At 45.3% G+C, this 19,229-nt stretch overlaps 1 long non-coding RNA gene across 1 annotated transcript; it reads right to left on the reverse strand.

Moving 5' to 3' along the window:
• Positions 1-1,829: 1,829 nt before the first annotated feature.
• LOC140189173 (uncharacterized) lies at positions 1,830-7,691 on the reverse strand. The gene is made up of 2 exons (XR_011883478.1): positions 7,550-7,691; positions 1,830-2,013 (listed from the first exon to the last, which is right to left on the reverse strand). It is a non-coding gene; the product is annotated as an uncharacterized lncRNA (long non-coding RNA).
• Between the last annotated feature and the right edge of the window lie 11,538 nt (positions 7,692-19,229).

Consider the following 19,229-nt stretch of genomic DNA (forward strand, 5'->3'; position numbering starts at 1 on the left):
AAGGGTTCATGCACGAGGATTGTTTGCTGGCTCTCGGCCTGTACTTGCTAGACTTTAGAAGAATGAGGGAATCTCATTGAAACCTATCAAAAATAGAAAGACCTACAATGGAGTGGGGAGGATGTTTCCGACAGCGGGGCAGTCTGGGATCACAGGGCACAGCCTCAGAATACTAGGACATCCTGTTAGAACGAAGATCAGGAATAATTTCCATACCAAGGGGTAGTGCATCTACACAGTCTGTGTCAGGATATTTTCACTGACTATAGCTCAGTGTTTAATATCATCAATCCCACAGTCCTGATTAATAAGCTGCAGAACCTGGTCTCTCTGCAACTCGATCCTCGACTTCCTAACCGGGAGACCACAATCTGTGCGGATTAATGGAGACGGGCTAACCCCTATTGACATCAGTGGATCTGGGGTTGAGACGGTAAACAGCTTTAAGTTCCTCAGCATCAGCATACCCGAGGATCTCACGCAGTCCGCACACACCAGCTGAGTGGTGAGAAAGGCACAACAGCGCCGCTTTCACCTCAGACGGGTGAGGAAGTTTGCTATGGGCCCCCAAATCTTAAGAACTTTCTACAGGAGCAAAATTGAGAACATCCTGAATGGCTGCATCACTGCCTGGTATGGGAACTGCATCTCCGTTAATCGCAGGACTCTGCAGAGAGTGGTGCAGACAGCCCAGCGCATCTGTAGTTGTGAACTTCCCATGACTGAGGACACTTACAACAAAAGGTGTGAGAAAAGGGCCTGAAGGATCACTGGGGACCTGAGTCACCCCAACCACAATCTATTCCAGCTGCAACCATCCGGGAAACAGGACCGCAGCATAAAAGCCAGGACACACAGGCTCCGGGACAGCTTCTTCCACCAGGCCAGCAGACTGATTAACTCACACTGATTTGAGTGTATTTCTATGTTACACTGGCTGTTCTATTTATTATAAATTAATATAAATTACTATGATTGTAAATTGCACATTTAGACGGAGATGTAACGTATAGATTTTTACTCCTCCTGTACATGAAGGACACAAGAAATAAAGTCAATTCAAATTCAAATTAATATCTCCTCCTTGCTGACGATCAAACTGACACTGGTGCACCTCAGGGATTGTGCTCAGCCGACTGCTCCACTCCCCCTCTACCCATGACTGTGTGACTAAGCGTAGCTCAAAAGCCGTCCATAAATATGCTGGATACAACCATGGCTAGTACAATCTCAGATGGAGAGGAGAGGACTTACAGGAGCAAGGTATACCAGCTAGCTGAGTGGTGTCGCAGCAACTACCTTGTGCTTAATGTCAGTGCGACAAAAGAGCTGATTGAAGGAAGGGTACGATGAGAGAACACAAACCAATCCTCATAGAGGGATCAGAAGTGGAGAGAGTGAATAATTTCAAGTTCCTGGATATCAATATCTCTGATCATCTAACCTGGTCCCAACATATCGATGCAGCTACAGTAAAAAGAAGGCATGACAGCAGATATGTTTCATAAGGAGTTTGAAGACATTTGATTTCTCAATTTAAAACAGACAAAACTGCTCTAGATGTATTCTATATATGTTATTTCTGTTTTTGCACTGTTTTCAATCTACAAAATAAACATATCCATACACACACATACTGTAATTTATTTATTCTTTCTATATTATCATGTACAGCATTGAACTGCTGCTGATACATTAACAAATTTCATGACAAACGCCAGTGGTAATAAACCTGATTCTGGTTCTGACTCTGAATTCATCCCCACAGACGGCTGTGGCCAATTCATTGGGTATATTTAATGCGGATGTTCTAGATTGTGAGTGGGATGGGAGGGGGGTTTGAGAGGGATAAGGATCGGTGATGGTCTCCCGAATGACCTGCCAGAGGAGGTGGTGGAGGCAGAAACGCACAAAGTCTCTGTTCATGAACACTTCCCATTCACTGTGTACATCCTGCCCTGGTTGAACTTCCCGGTGCTGGGTCCATGGTTGTTTTGCATCTGTATTAACGATCTGGATGAGAATGTGGTAAACTGGATCAGCAAGTTTGCAGATAACACCAAGATTAGGGGTGCAGTGGACAGCAAGAAAGGTTAGCAAATACTGACATGGGATGTTGTCCAGCTGTTAAAATGGCAGATGGAATTTAATGCAGACAATTATGAGGTGTGTGCAACAAAAATTTAATGAGAGAAATGTGTGGTTTAAAGACGATGAGGAAAAGCAAGAAGGCTGCGAATGGCACGGCTCAGGATTTCTCGAGCGAAGGTATTTTACTACTTGGAGTAAAGAGAGGCAAGATTGCACAGGCACGTGACATCAGCCAGTAGAGCAGGAAAAGGTTAAAAAGAGGACCGCCATATCCAGCGGGCAGCAGAGTGAGAGGGCTTTGGCTCAACGGGCTTAGGTGGTAACGAGACAAGGTAGGTTTACCTGCGTTAATTGTGGAAAGGAAGTATGTATGTGAGACCGGTGTTCTGTGCTCGGTGTCAGATGTTGAAAGTTCTGGAGTCTCCCAGCCTCCTGGATGGCAATATCCGCACCTGGTGTGTTGAGCTGCGACACCTAAGGGACTGCGTTAGGGAACGGGTGCTGCAGCTCGTTGACCTTTGTCTGGTCAGGGAGAGCGAGGAGGTGATAGAAGGGAGTTATAGGCAGGTGGTCACACCGGGACCACAGGAGACAGACAAGTGGTTAACAGTCAGGAGAGGGAAGGGGATGAGTCAGGTACCAGAGAGTACCCCTGTGGCTGTCCCCCTAAACAATAAGTACTCCTGTTTGAGTACTGTTCGGGGGGGGAGGGGAGAGATAGCCTTTCTGGGGGAAGCAACAGTGGGAGTCCGGCCCTGTTGCTCAGAAGGGTAGGGAAAGTAAGAGAAAGGCAGCAGTGATAGGGGACTCTTCAGTTAGGCGATTCTGTGGACGCAGGAAAGAAAGACCGATGGTAGTTTGCCTCCCAGATGCCAGGGTCTGGTAAGTTTCAGATCGTGTCCAAAACATCCTGCAGTGGAATGGAGAACAGCCAGAGGTCGTGGTACATATTGGTACCACTGACATAGGTAGGAACAGGGAGGAGGTCCTCAAAACAGTCTACAGGGAGTTAGGAAGGAAGTGGAGAAGCAGGAGAGCAAAGGTAGTAATCTCAGGATTACTGCCTGTGCCACGTGACAGTGAGTATAGGAATAGAATGAGCTACACACATCAAAGTTGCTGGTGAACGCAGCAGGCCAGGCAGCATCTCTAGGAAGAGGTACAGTCGACGTTTCAGGCCGAGACCCTTAGAATGAGCTGGAGGATAAATGCATGGCTGAGGGATTGAAGCAGGGGGCAGGGATTCAGATTTCTGGATCATTGGGACCTCTTTTAGGGCAGGTGTGACCTGTACAAAAAGGACGAGTTGCACTTGAATCCCACAGGTAGAGTTTAAACTAGAACTGTTGGGGGGGTGGGGACCGAATTGAAGAGACGGTTGGCTCACAAATAGAGAAAGCTTGGAGACAGCGTGTGAGGGAGGACAGGCAAGTGATAGAGAAGGTACGTGCTCAGACCAACGGTTTGATATGTGTCTATTTTAATGCAGGGAGTATTGTGAACAAAGCAGATGAGCTTAGAGCATGTATCACTACTTGGAGCTATGATGTGGTGGCCATTACAGAGACTTGGATGGCTCAGGGACAGGAATGGTTACTTCAAGTGCCGGGTTTTACATGTTTCAGGAAGGACAGACAGGAAGGCAAAAGAGGTGGGGCGTGGCACTGTTGATCAGAGATAGTGTCGTGGCTGCAGAAAAGGAGGACGTCATGGGAGGATTGTCTATAGAGTTTCTGTGGGTGGAGGTTAGGAACAGGAAGGGGTCAATTACTCTACTGGGTGGTTTTCATCGGCCACCCAATAGTAACAGGGATATCGAGGAGCAGATAGGCAAACAGATCCTGGAAACGAGTAATAACAACAGAGTTGTCACGATGGGAGATTTTAATTTCCCAAATATTGATTGGCACCTCCCCAGAGTAAGGGGTTTAGATAGGGTGGAGTTTGTTAGCTGTGTTCAGGAAGGTTTCTTGACACAATGTGTAGATAAGCCTACAAGAGGAGAGACTGTACTTGATTTGGTATTGGGAAATGAACCTGGTCAGGTGTCAGATCTCTCAGTGGGAGAGCATTTTGGAGATAGTGATCATAATTCTATTTCTTTTACAATAGCATTGGGAGAGATAGGAACAGACAAGTTAGAAAAGTGTTTAATTGGAGTAAGGGGAATTATGAGGCTATCAGGCAGAAACTTGGAAGCTTAAATTGGGAACAGATGTTCTCAAGGAAAGGTACGGAAGAAATGTGGCAAATGTTCAGGGGATATTCGTGTGAAGTTTTGCATAGGTACCTTTCAATGAGACAGGGAAGTTATGGTCGGGTACAGGAACCGTGGTGTACAAAGGCTGTAGTAAATCTAGTCAAGAAGAAAAGAAAAGCTTACATAAGGTTAAGAGAGCTAGGTACTGTTAGAGATCTAGAAGATTGTCAGGCTAACAGGAAGGAGCTTAAGAAGGAAATTAGGAGAGCCAGAAGGGGCCATAAGAAGGGCTTGGCGGGCAGGATTAAGGAAAACCCCAAGGCATTCTACAAGTATGTGAAAAGAGCAAGAGGATAAGATGTGAAAGAATAGGACCTATCAAGTGTGACAGTGGGAAAGTGTGTATGGAACCGGTGGAAATAGCAGAGGTACTTAGTGAATACATTACTTCAATATTCACTACAGAAAAGGATCTTGATGATTTTAGTGATGACTTGCAGCAGACTGAAAAGCTTGAGCATGTAGATATTAAGAAAGTGGATGTGCTGGAGCTTTTGGAAAGCATCAGGTTGGATAAGAGGCCGGGACCAGATGATATGTACCCCAGGATACTGCGGGAGGCGAGGGAGGAGATTGCTGAGCCTCTGGCGATGATCTTTGCATCATCAATGGGGACAGGAGAGGTTCCGGAGGATTGCGGATGTTGTTCCCTCATTCAAGAAAGGGAGTAGGGATAGCCCAGGAAATTATTGACCAGTGAGTCTTACTTCAGTGGTTGGTAAGCTGATGGAGAAGATCCTGAGAGGCAGGGTTTATGAACATTTGGAGAAGTATAATATGATTAGGGATAGTCAGCATGGCTTTGTCAAGGGCAGGTCGTGCCTTACGAGCCTGATTGAACTTTTTGAGGATGTGACTGAACACATTGATGAAGGGAGAGCAGTAGATGTAGTGCATATGGATTTCAGCGAGGTATTTGATAAGGTACCCCATGCAAGGCTTATTGAGAAAGTAAGGAGGCATGGGATCCAAGGGGACAATGTTTTGCGGATCCAGAACTGGCTTGCCCACAGAAGGCAAAGAGTGGTTGCAGATGGGTCATATTCTGCATGGAGGTCGGTGGCCAGTGGTGTGCCTCAGGGATCTGTTCTGGGACCCTCACTTTTGTGATTTTTATAAATGACCTGAATGAGGAAGTGGAGGGATGGGTTAGTAAGTTTTGCTGATGACACAAAGGTTGGGGGTGCTGTGGATAGTGTGGAGGGCTGTCAGAGGTTACAGCGGGACACTGATAGGATGCAAAACTGGGCTGAGAAGTGGCAGATGGAGTTCAACCCCGATAAGTGTGAAGTGGTTCATTTTGGTAGGTCAAATATGATGACAGCATATAGTATTAATGGTAAGACCAAGGCAGTGTAGAGGACCTGAGGGCTCTTGGGGTCAGAGTCCATAAGACGTTCAAAGCAGCTGCGCAGGTTGACTATGTGGTAAAGAAGGCATTCAGTTCATTGGCCTTCATCAATCGTGGAATTGAACTTAGGAGCCGAGAGGTAATGTTGCAGCTCGATAGGACCTTGGTCAGACCCACTTGGAGTACTGTGCTCAATTCTGGTCACCTCACTACAGGAAGGATGTGGAAACCACAGAAAGGTGCAGAGGAGAATTACAAGGATGTTACCTGGATTGGGGAGCATGCCTTATGAGAATAAGTTGAATGAACTCGGCCTTTTCTCTTTGGAGCGACAGAGGATGAGAGGTGACCTGGTAGAGGTGTATAAGATGATGAGAGGCATTGACTGTGTGGATAGTCAGAGGCTTTTTCCCAGGGCTGAAATGGCTGCCACAAGAGGGCACAGGTTTAAGGTGCTTGAGAGTAGGTACAGAGGAGATGTCAGGGTATGTATGTATGTATGTATGTACGTACGTACTTACTTACTTACGTACTTACATACTTACTTACTTACGCAGAGAGTGGTGAGTGCTTGGAATGGGCTGCCAGCAATGGTGGTGGAGGCTGATACGATAGGGTCTTTTAAGAGACGTTTGGATAGATACACGGAGCTTAGGAAGATAGAGGGCTCTGGGTAACCCTAGTAATTTCAAAGGTAGCTACATGTTTGGCACAACTTTGTGGGCCAAAGGGCCTGCATTATTCTGTAGGTTTTCTATGTTTCCTTTGTCCCCAGAGGGACGTTACAATCTGGAACACAGTCTGAAGGGGTGGTGCAGGCTGGTATTTAAGGACCATCTGGATGAGCATTTGAATCACCAAGGCAGGATAGGAGACAGACCAAGTGCTGAGTTAGTGGGGACAGATTCTCAATGGTCAGTATGGACATGCAGAAACCACTGACTGTGAAAGTGCAATGGGAACCTGAAACACAGAACTTCAGGATGGTCATACCTAAAACATTCAGTACCCAGTATGATGGGATTGTTGTTGTACAAAGGTATTAATGGTCAAATACTGAACCAACCCCTCAAAAGGCTACCAAAATGCTGCCATTCCCTATGCACCAGTAACAACAGTTTTCTATGGGAATTTGGTGAAGTACTCTGGGTGATATTAGGAGAGATGGCTGGCAGCTTGGTCACAGTGGGAGGTTGCAAATGTCTTCTCAGAGGATAAGGGGCTCAGTGGAACAAGCTCACAGCTGAGAATAAAGGTGACAAACCCCACTGCAGTGGAGGACTGCTGTGGTCAGGGTTGTACAGGATAGAAACAGACCCTCTGGCCCATCATGCACAGCTGTACTAATCCCACTTTCCTGCATTAGTTTCATATCCCTCTGGGCCTTGCTCACAGAAGCCCCGTGCATGTGCCTCTAATATTGTTACACAGTTCCCTGTATGTGGCATCACAGGTAGACAGGGTTGTGTGTTCTACTTGCCTTGACAATCAAAGAACTGCCTCCCATGAGAGTAGGACAAAACTGTTTAAAGACAGATTTAAAGGGGATCTGAGGGGTAAATATTTCACACAAAGAATAGCTGGTATCTAAATCAGTACCAGAGAGGTGTGGGGGGGGGGGAGGGAGGGGCAGAAACTCCTCAGAGACCTGTGTACATCCTGCCATGATTTAACCTCCCAATACAGAGTCACTGGTTTATACAGAAATGAAACAGTCCCTTCAGTACAACTCATCCCCGCCGACCAAGATGTCGACCTGAACTCGGCCCATCTGCCTGCATTAGGCCCGTATCCCTCTCAACCTTTCCCATCCATGTGACTGTGCAAATATGTTTTAAATATTGTACCTGAGGCAGAGAGCCGGTGCAGTGAGGCGCGGACAGACACTCACTGTTCCGCGGGCAGGAAGAGGAGAGGCGGATCCCACAGCGGAGCCGAAACCCCAACAAGTGGAGACCGGCTCCACCATCTCGGACTTCCCGCACTGGACCGTTTCCACGGAAACGTCGACGGTGACTGTAGGGCTTTGTGACGTCAGCGCGCCACGGGTCAACAATCGCATGGAGTCACGTGACAGTGACCCGGCAGCCGGGGAGGCGGGGCAGACGGAGCTGTCAATCAGCAGAGCGGCTGAAAAACTTGCGACCATTGTAAACAGAATGGGGAGAGTGGGAGATTTCCAGGGACAGTGACCCACTCCCCCATTCCCTGGAATTGAGTGTGTTATACACAGTAATATTCATATTGTAATTTAGATACCTGTACCTTCTACCTGATGGTAACAGTGAGAAAATATCGTTGCCTGGGTGGTGAGGATCTTTGCTGATGGACACTGCTTTCCTACGGCAATGTTTCATGTAGATGTGCTCAGTGGTTGTGAGGGTTTTACCTGTGATATACCGGGCCGAATCCACTACCCTTTGCAGGATTTCCCACTCAAAGGCATTGGTGTTCCTGTATCAGGCCGAAATGCAGCCAGTCAGCACATCTTCCACCACACATTTATATAAGTTTGCCAAGGTTTTCAATGACATGCTGAACGTAGGCAGAGTCCTGAGGAAGTAGAGTGCTGTTGTGCTTTCTTCACAATTATATTTATGCGATGGGTCCAGGACAGGTCCTCTGAGTGAGTGACACACAGGAATTTAAAGTTACTGACTCTCTCCACCTCTGATCATCCTTTGATTACTAGCTCATGGACCTTTGGTTTTTCCCTCCTAAAGTGTACTAAAGCGTCCCTTGGTCTTTCTGACATTGAGTGAGGGGTCGTTGTTATTACACCACTCAGCAAAGTTTTCAATCTCTCTCCTGTTTGCTGATTCATCACCACCTTTGATTGTCGTGTAATCAGCAAACTTGTATATGGTGTTGCAGCTGTACTCAGCCACACAGTCATAGGTGTAAAGTGAGTAGAGCTGGGGGCTAAGCACACTTCCTTGTGGTGCTCCTGTGCTGATAGAGATTGTGGAGAAGCTGTTTTTGCTAATATGAACTGACTTGGATCTGCACCTGAGGAAATCCAGGATCCAATTGCACAAGGGGGTATTGAGGCCCAGGTCTGGGAGTTTACTGATCAGTTTTGAGGGGATGATGGTGTTAAATGCTGAGCAGTAATCAATAAAGGGCATCCAGATGTTTGCATCTTTGCTGTCCAGATGTTCCAGAGTTGTGTGAAGAGACAACGAGACAGCATCTGCTGTTGCTTCAGTAGGTGAATTGGAGAGGATCCAAGTCACCATTCAGACAAGAGCTGATATGCTTCAACACCAGCCTCTCAAAACACTTCATCACTGTGGATGTAAGTGCCACTGGGCAATAGTCATTTAAACAGGTTACCACGCTCCTGTTGGCCACCGATATGATTGAAACTTCCTTGAAGTAGATGGGTTCCACACACTGCCAGATCGAGAGGTTGAAGGTATCCGTGAATACACCAGCCAGCTGGTCAGCACAGGTCTTCAGTACTCGGCCAGGTACTCCATCCAGACCGGATGCTTTCCTTGGATTCACTCTCTTGAAGGCAGCCTGCACGTCATCTTCAGATACTGAGACCAAATGACAATCGGGAGACACGGGGGTGCGCGATGGTTCCTCCCTCTTCTGGTGGACAAAGTGAGTACAGAAGGCATTGAGCTCATCTGTCCCCTTTGTCACTATTTACCTTTGCAGGACATTCTGGCATTCAAACTCTGCTGCCGCTGTCAAGCATCTCTCTTTTATTCCAGTCTAGTCCGGAATCTCCACTTTGCCAAAGAGATGGTTTCTGGAGATCATACCTGCACCTCTTGTAGCATTCCTGATCTCCAGACTTCAATGCCTCTGACCTGGCACTCAGCAGGTTCCGGATCTCATTGCTCATCCAGGCCTACTGATTTGGGAAAAGCCTGAATGATTTTGTGGGGACACACGACTCCACAGCTGTTTTAGTAAAGTCTGTAGTGACCCCGGTGTCGTCCTTCAGGTCCTGAGATGAGTTCTTGAACATGGCTCAGCCTGCTGACTCAAGGCAATCCTGTAACCGTTCCTCTGCCTCTCAACACCACCCCTTGATCTCTGGAGACTTGTTCCTTAGGCTCTGTCTGTGTGCAGGTAGAACGAGTGCAGTCAAATGATCCAACTTGACAAAATGTGGTCTCGGGAGCAAACAATAGACATTCCTTATCGTAGTGTAGCAGTGGTCCCCTGTGTTGGGACATCTGGTGCAACAGGTTACTACTTTCAGATTCATTTTCTTTCAGGCATTTACAGGGAAATGAAGACAGTGGAATTTAGAAAAACTGTAAACAGCAAAGATTGACAGATAACCAATGTGCAAAAGACAGATCATGCAAATACTAAAACATAAGTATTACTGTGCAATTCAATTGTGGAGTACTTGAAAGTGAGTGTGCAGGATATGCAATCAGTTCAGTGAAGATACCTACACCATTTCAAGAGCATGACTGGTGTAGGGTAATAACTCTTCCTGAACCTGTTGGTGTGGGACCGAAGGCTCCTGTACGTCCTTCCCGATGGCAGCAGTGGAAGAGAGCATGAGGTGGATGAAGGATGTTGTTGATGATGGATGCAGCTTTCTTGTAGAAGTGCTGCTTGTAAATGTACTGAATGATGGGGAGGGCTTTGCCTGTGATGTACTGGGATGCATCCACCAGTTAGAAACATGGGAAACCTACAGCACAATACAGGCCCTTCGGCCCACTTATTTTAGAAATTACTTGGCATTACCCAGAGCCCTTTGTTTTTCTAAGCTCCATGTACCTATCTAGGAGTCTCTGAAAATACTCTATTGTATCCGCCTCCACTACCTTTGCCGGTAGCCTATTCCACGCACTCACCATGCTCTGTGTAAAAAAAATTACACCTGACATCTCCACAAATTTCATGTAGACATTTTCCTTTCCATTCCTGATCATTGTGTTTCCATATCAGGCCATAATGAAACCAGTCAGGTTACTCTCCACTCTGCATCTATATATGTCAAAGTTTGAGATGTCATGCTGATTACACGCAGGTAGAGTCACTGCCCTGCCTGCTTTATAGTGACACTTACTGCTAGTCCCAGGACAGACCCTCTGAAATGATAATGCTCAGAAATTTAATGCTACTGACTCTCTCCACCTCCAGTCCCCTAATGATGACTGGCTCATGGATCTCCGGTTTCCTGCCCCTGTAGTCGGTGATCAGCTCTTTGGTTTTGCTGATATTGAGTGAGAGGTTGTCGTTGTGGCACCATTCAATCAGATCGTCCATCTCCCTCCTGAGGGCAAATGTGTCACCACCTTTGATTCATCCAACAACAGTGGTGTCATCTGCAAACTTAAATATGTCACTGGGGTTGTACTTAGCCACACAATCACAGGTATAAAGTGAGTAGAGTCATGGGCCAAGCACAACCTTGTGGTGCACCAGTGCTGATGGTGATTGTGGAGGAGATGTTGTTGACTTTGAATGCAAAGTTTTCACCATGAAGGGAAATAGAAATTACAACTGAGGAAGAAGATTACATTAAAATCAGCAAAATATAAGAATGAAAATTAGTTACTTTTCTTACAGAAATGTGAAAACAGGGGGCCCACTTGTCCATACTGACATTTGTCAGTTCGCAAGGAGTATTGTGAGCAACGCTGGGCCCTTTATCCAAGGAATGATGTGTTTGCATCAGAGAGGGTGCAGAGCAGGTTGACGAGAATGACCCCGGGAATGAAAAGGTTAACATATTAGGAGCATTTGATGGCTCTGGGCCTGTACTTGCTGGAGTTCATAAGAATGAGGAGAGAATGACATTATAACCACTTGAGTGAACGTGGAGTGGATGTTTCCTGTAGTGGGTTAGTCCAGCACCAGATGGCACACACTCAGAATAGAAGGATGTCTCTTCAGGAAAGAGATAAGAAGACATTTCTTTAGCCAGAGGGTCATGTACAAGTTCACACTCTCCCTCCCCCACAATATCCCAGCTGTCAGACCTGTGTCCTATCACGTCACCTGTATCTACCCCTTTGTAGACTCCTCACCGCTCTTCACAACTCAGATTCCATCAGTGTTTGTGATCAGCAAGTTCAGAAATCACGGTCAGCTCTCATTTTCCCCAATCCCCTGTGATGGAGCGGCATATCAAACGTGTCCTGGACATCTCGGTTCAGTGCGTCACTGGGTCCCTTTATCCACAGTTGGTGTTACAGCTTCAACCACTCAAATGCGTTTGTTAAACATGGAGTCACTTTCACCAGACTCTGCTGACTTTGCCTGATGGTTTTGTAAGTTGGCAAAAATTTCCTGCTTTGCTACAGCTCCAAATGTTTTCCTGGTACAAGTGGAGAACACTCAGGTCTGGAGTTTCCTGTTTTCTGCTTTTGCTTCAGACTACAGAATCTGCAGTTTCTATTGTAATGTTTTACTTCTCTTCTATTTACTTATTTTTCTCCTATTTGGAGCAAAGGAGTTACTCAAAGTGCTCTTCCCTCCAGACACAGACAGGTTTTGAACCCTGTCGTTGTTTCCGTCTCCTATCGTGTCTGGATTTTAGTCTCTGATACTCCAGCACTTGGGTCCTGACCATCCTCACCCAGGGCTGCCGGCACTGACGAAGTTTATTGATACGGTTCATATGGGCCTCAGTCAGGCCATTTGGGAAATTGGATCAAGAATTGGCTTTGCAATAGGAGACAGAGTGATGGCAGAGAGTAGTTTTGTGATCAGATGCTGGTGACAAGTGTTGTTCCACATGGATCTGTTCTGTGACCCTTGCTATTTGTGATACAACTGAGTGATTTGGGCGTGGATGTAGGAACCGTGAGCAGTAAGTTCACACTGACTGTGAGATGATGGAGTTATTGCTGGTGTGGATGGTCATCTTTGGCTAAAGTGTGACATTGATGTGTTGATGAAATGAGCTGAGACCAAAACAAGTAGATCAGTTGGTGTGAGAATTGGGATTTCCCATCAAACAACTCCAAAACTCCCATGGGGGAGATCAGAGGGATAATGTGTGTCAACACCACAACAGTGTCATGAAGAGAATGCGACAGCCCTTTCCTCATCCAGGTTAGTGGCTTTTAAAAGAGCATTTTGTTGTGTTTGCTGCCGAGGCCAGGCTGAGTCTTGCTTCCGGCGGATGCCGCGAGCCAACTGAATGTCTTTGGGCACAAGGGTGACTCGCTCGGTGTGGATGGTGCAAAGAGCCCGACAGGGTAAACCTCGTTAATCTCCTACAGGCCTTTGATGGTCGAGCTCTGGAAGCATAGATCGGTTTTGAAGTCCTGCCTGATCTTCTGCACCAGATGCTGGAAGGGAAGTTTGCGGATGAGCAGCTCGGTGGATTTCTGGTAGCATTGGTTCCCTGTCAGAGTCACGGTGATGGGCCGATAGCTCCCCAAGAATACCCACACAGACACCCAGGGATATTCAGTGCTCCTTTACACTTATCAATTATTTACAGAGTCACAGTGATGAGCCAGTAGTGCCCCAACAATACGTACACAGACACCCAAGAATATTCGGTGCTCCTTTACATTTATCAATTATTTTACTGATATGGTGCTTCCCTGTTGGCTTGTAATCAAGCCACATGCCATAAAATCTTACCACTGACACTTATTCAAGAGTTTGACCATATAATTTCAAATCAATTGTTTTTGAGGATGATATGGATCAATAAAGAGGTCTATTGATCATCTTTGTAAAACACAAAATGTATTTTAGCTACTGAAAGCTTAAAACCCCATCTATATTCCCATTGTTTGACCTTATTAATCACTAATCACATTCTATATACAACTCAATTGAATTTTCTACCTCTGATCCATAAATCTGCATCATCTGCAAAAAGTCATTTCCCCACCCCAGTACCTATCTCAGAAAAAATATCACTAATCATAATATTAAACAATAAAGGCTACAAATACTGTCTTATGGGGTCCCATTCTCCACCATATAGAAGCCCAAATATACCTTACGCATCCTTAACTGCCTGGAGCATACAAATAAAAAACTCAGAAAAAAATAATGTCGCCTTCTTCTCACTCCACATTTCTACAATTTAATCCTTTCATAACATACGATGTTTTTTCAATACAAAAATACTGCAATTACAACTTCTTTATTTACAAGTGCTTTCCCAATATCATCTTCCAAATATAAAACTGAATCCAATGTCATTCTACACTTTCAAAATCCACGCTGATAAAATGCTCCATCACCTCTCTTTTCCAAAATATAATTCAACAACTCTATTACCATACGTTCTGTAAGTTTACCGAAATGAGATAGGATGTTAATGATATTGGTCTATAATTAGAAGGATCCTGTGGGGATTTCCAGGTTTCGGAACAGGTACTACCATTTTCTATAAGGAGGAAATATGGTCTAAACTCCAAATATGATTCCAAATTGTTAATATTATCTCAAGAGTTGTAAGCTATATGTTTAAACATACCATCCTACAGCCATCTGACTTGCACTGTTAATAGCTTTCTTACATTCACACAAATAAACTCTATGTAACTAACACTATCATTGTTACAGCTGGCTTTCAACACATCAGTGTATTCACTTAAAACCTCATCTTGACATCATTTAGGCTCTTCACTTAAATTATCTTGATTGTGACTTGCAGCAAATGACCAAGCCAGTAACTCAACCTTCTCTATTTCAGTGGAGGGGGTACATTCAGATTGGAGGATCGTGACTAGTGGTGTCCCACAAGAATCTGTTCTGGGACCTCTACTTTTCCTGATTTTTATTGACGACCTGGATGTGGGGGTAGAAGGGTGGGTTGGCAAGTTTGCAGATGACACAAATGTTGGTGGTGTTGTAGATAGTGTAGAGGATTGTCAAAGATTGCAGAGAGACATTGGTAGGATGCAGAAGTGGGCTGAGAAATGGCAGATGGAGTTCAAGCCTGAGAAGTCTGAGGTGGTACACTTTGGAAGGACAAACTCCAAGGCAGAGTACAAAGTAAATGCCAGGATGCTTGGTAGCATGGAGGAACAGAGGGATCTGGGGGTACATGTCCACAGATTCCCTGAAAGTTGCCTCACAGGTGGATAGGGTAGTTAAGAAAGCATATGGAGTGTTAGCTTTCATAAGTCCAGGGATAGAGTTTAAGAGTCACGATGTAATGATGCAGCTCTATATAACACTGGTTAGGCCACACTTGGAGTACTGTGTCCAGTTCTGGTTGCCTCACTATAGGAAGGATGTGGAAGCATTGGAAAGGGTACAGAGGAGATTTACCAGGATGCTGCCTGGTTTACAGAGTATGCATTATGATCAGAGATTAAGGGAGCTAGGGCTTTACTCTTTGGAGAGAAGGAGGATGAGAGGAGACATGATAGAGGTGTACAAGATAATAAGAGGAATAGATTGAGTGGATAGCCAGCACCTCTTCCCCAGGGCACCACTGCTCAATGTAAGGGGACATGGCTTTAAGGTGAGGGGTTGGAAGTTCAAGGGGGATATTAGAGGAAGGTTTTTTACTCAGAGAGTGGTTGGTGCGTGGAATGCACTGCCTGAGTCAGTGGTGGAGGCAGATACACTAGTGAGGTTTAAGGGACTACTAGACAGGTATATGGAGGAATTTAAGGTGGGGGCTTATATGGGAGGCAGGGTTTGAAGGTCAGCACAACATTGTGGGCCGAAGGGCCCGTACTGTGCTGTACTGTTCTATGTTCTAACAATCACCTTCTTTAATCAATACTGGAAATGTTATTAACCCGATGAACTCCACCCCCTGATTTTCTGAATCATTCCCCAAACACCTCCAAGTTTAGTATCCTGTCCAATACTATCACAAGATGACCTCCAGTGAACCTCTTTCACAACCTTCACCACTTTCCTCACCACAGCTTGTACCCTTTCATACTTAATAAGGTCACTCAGAGAGTGATAATTCTCAACTCTCCCAAACACCTTATTTCTCTCCCTAATTCCCTCTGCACACTCCCCCATCCACCAAGGTGCAGTCTTCCTCCTATTAATGTCATTTTTAACAGGCATCACTTCCACCGCAGTTTGATGAATAATGTGACATCACCATTCATTGCAGAAACCCATATCATCCTCAACATTCTCCCAGTTTGCTTCATCAAAATTCCACCTCCTAAGAACAGTCTCCTGCACCCTATATAACTCCAAACCCATGCTTATAAATATAGGAAAATAATCACTCCCCATTGTCTCCTCACCCATAACATCTCATTCAGTCACTCCAGCCAGAATGTTTGAAACAGGAGTTAAATTTACAGCAGTTTTCAGATGATTAGAAACATTACATTTCATACCCCTCCCATCATTAAAGCACACAAGATTGGAAATACCTAAACATTCTTCTACAATCAAACAGTTCCATGAATGACCCCACAGTGAACTGTGCACAAAATTCCCCAACCATACAACCCTCAGTGATCTAGAGTGACATATGCTTTCCAACAAATCAATCAAAAGCTCTCCACAAGAGTTTTACCACTTTAGTACCCCTACCTGTTGAATCAAATGCTTCTGCTACAAACACCTCATACACTTCACTTGTTGTGGGGATACATACACTTGTTGTGGGGATAGAACTGGACTCTCTCACGGTGGTGTCTGAAAGGAGGATGCTGTCTAAGTTGCATGCCATCTTGGACAATGTCTCCCATCCACTACATAATGTACTGGGTGGGCACAGGAGTACATTCAGCCAGAGACTCATTCCACCGAGATGCAACACTGAGCATCATAGGAAGTCATTCCTGCCTGTGGCCATCAAACTTTACAACTCCTCCCATGGAGGGTCAGACACCCTGAGCCAATAGGCTGGTCCTGGACTTATTTCATAACTTACTGGCATAATTTACATATTACTATTAAACTATTTATGGTTCTATAACTATTTGTTATTTATGGTGCAACTGTAATGAAAACCAATTTCCCTCGGGATCAATAAAGTATGACTATGACTATGACTAGACTGCACTATGTTCTCCTCTACAATTACACCAGTCAAACTTTACACCTTCATAATCTTCATATTAAGTTTCCCATAACACTAACTACACCTTAGTTTCCCAGGAGATACTGCCACAACATGCCCAAATCTCTGACATTGTGACATCTAAGCGGAGGTGGAATATGTGCTCGTGCATTATAACTAACATACCCCAGACTAACTTTACTTGAAAGCTTCACCTCATCAAAATATATCAATGCAGTTAAACTGTCCATGTTTTCTCCATTTCAAACTACTTGTAATCTCTGCAACACACACAAAAAATGCTGGTGAACGCAGCAGGCCAGGCAGCATCTATAGGAAGGGGCACAGTCGACGTTTCGGGCGAGTCCTGACGAAGGGTCTCGGTCCGAAACGTCGACTGTAACTCTTTCTATAGATGCTGCCTGACCTGCTGCGTTCACCAGCACTTTTGTGTGTGTGTGTTGCTTGAATTTGCAGTATCTGCAGATATCCTCGTGTTTGCACTTGTAATCTATTTACATTCTTAATCTCTTTATCGAAATCTCCACCAGAACACCTGTCCTAACACCCCGATACCTGTATTTTCATTAGGCAACACAGATACCAAATAAAGTCTTCAAATGTAATGCCTTCTCACAGTTTCTTATCTTAACGATTAGCACATCACCTCCCCTTAAGGTTTGAGCACAATCTATATTCCCTAAAATAGTTATCAAATTTAGTTAATTTCAAATGAGAAAACGTGCAGATGCTGGAAATCCAAGCTACACAAATGAAATGCCGGAGGAACTGAGGACTGATGAATGGTCTCGGTCTGAAATGTCGACTGAACTCTTTTCTATAGATGCTGTTGAATTCCTCCAGCATTTTGTGTATTGCTGCAGTTAATTTAATGGGATTGGTAAAATAAATCTGTTTCGGGTAAAATTTAAACAATACCTTGAAGTCTTCTTTCCTTTTTTCAGTATCCTTTCAAATCCCTTGAAATGATTGCAATATTGTTTTCCTTTTTCCATTTTGCAGATCTAGATCCAACTTCATTCCAACCTCTTACCGCACTCACCCGGACCCTTTATTTCCGGTTCCTTTTCCAGACACTCTTCGCCCCCACCCCCAACCTGAACTTACTTTATTTCCCATCATCCCCGCACATTCACAGCCAGCGCCACCAACGCCACTGAGCCAATCAGCAACTCGCACCGTTTTCAGGTATTTTGCTGTCAATCAGGTCTAGGGGCGGAGCAACGAAACGAATGCTCACGTGTTGTAATGACGTCACAAAATCAATCATACCTTCCCCCCGCCCACAAGTTCATTTTCTGAGCGTCTGTTCAGAGGGTCCAGTGTTGCGGGAGGGGCAGGGTGGCTTTAAACCCGGCGTTACACATTCCATGGCATCGTTCTCTCCAAAGTGTTTCAGCTGTTCCTTTGCCTGTCTTCTCCATACAGTCAACCAGACAAACTGAGAGAGTCGGCACGAGTGCTGGGAAAGTGCGGGAGTTCATATCTCACGGCAGCAGTCTCTGTATAATGTTTCGGAGTGACGGATTCGGTCATTGAGTGTAACGTCAAACGGCCTTGAGATACAGACGTCGTGAGGGAAAAGTGAAAACAAAATGATGAATGTCCCTTGTTCTCGGGAAACACTCCAGTTTTGGGCTATTTGCACACTAGATTGTCTCATATTATAATCCCGTCTTCATTTGAAGCAGGAAAACGGTCTCCTCGTTGGCGAAATGAACCTTGGTCTCCCGCGTGACAGGCGGGGATACTAACCACTGAACCAGCGAGGAATAAACAAGAGTATGGAACCTATCACACGGATGTCAGTGTGTAGGAGTACTCATAGAGTCACTGTGATGTTTGTTTGCTGAGTGTAGAGCTGGTGCATTTTACCCATCCGCTCCTCACTGTGTGACTGGACGGGTCTCAGGATTCGTTAGCGATTCAGTCACTTACTGTGTTCAAGGACTGGGCAAAGGAGGGGATCCCATTAACGTCTAACTGCGTGTTGTTTGAACGGATATTTATAATCAGGATTTGTTTCCCTTTTACTGATACGTGAAGCAGGAAACCATTTGTAGCCCTTCGAATCTCTCGGGCCGATTCTCCCTTCAGTCGGATCCCAGGTGCTGTGTTTCTCCGGTCTGTCGGAACGTCGCGACACCCACTGGTGGGAAAAGGAACTGCAACAGAGTGAGGAACGATCCTTCAGAAAACAGCTCAGACACTGAGAATCGAGTTACAGAATCTTATAGCCCCAGAGACCATTCAGTAACCGAATCTGGTTTGCATCATGTGGAGATGGTGGTATAGTGTTGAGCATAGCTGCTTCCCAAGCAGTTGACACGGTTTCCATTCCCGGCCATTGCAGGTTGTACACTTTCAGTCTAAAAAAAACCCTCGCCGAGCGCTATGAACGCAGAACTCTAATTCCTGAGCAATTTGTTCTGAGTGAAATTCACTCTAATGGATCTGATGAATTCCTCATGTACGATGGTGGTGGTCCCTCATGTAGGATGATCGAGGACCCCAAACTGAATGAGAAAAACAGCATTAGACCCGGGAAGTCCGTT

This window comes from Mobula birostris, chromosome 28 (genome assembly GCF_030028105.1).
Source record: "Mobula birostris isolate sMobBir1 chromosome 28, sMobBir1.hap1, whole genome shotgun sequence".
Taxonomy (NCBI): Eukaryota; Metazoa; Chordata; class Chondrichthyes; order Myliobatiformes; family Myliobatidae; genus Mobula; species Mobula birostris.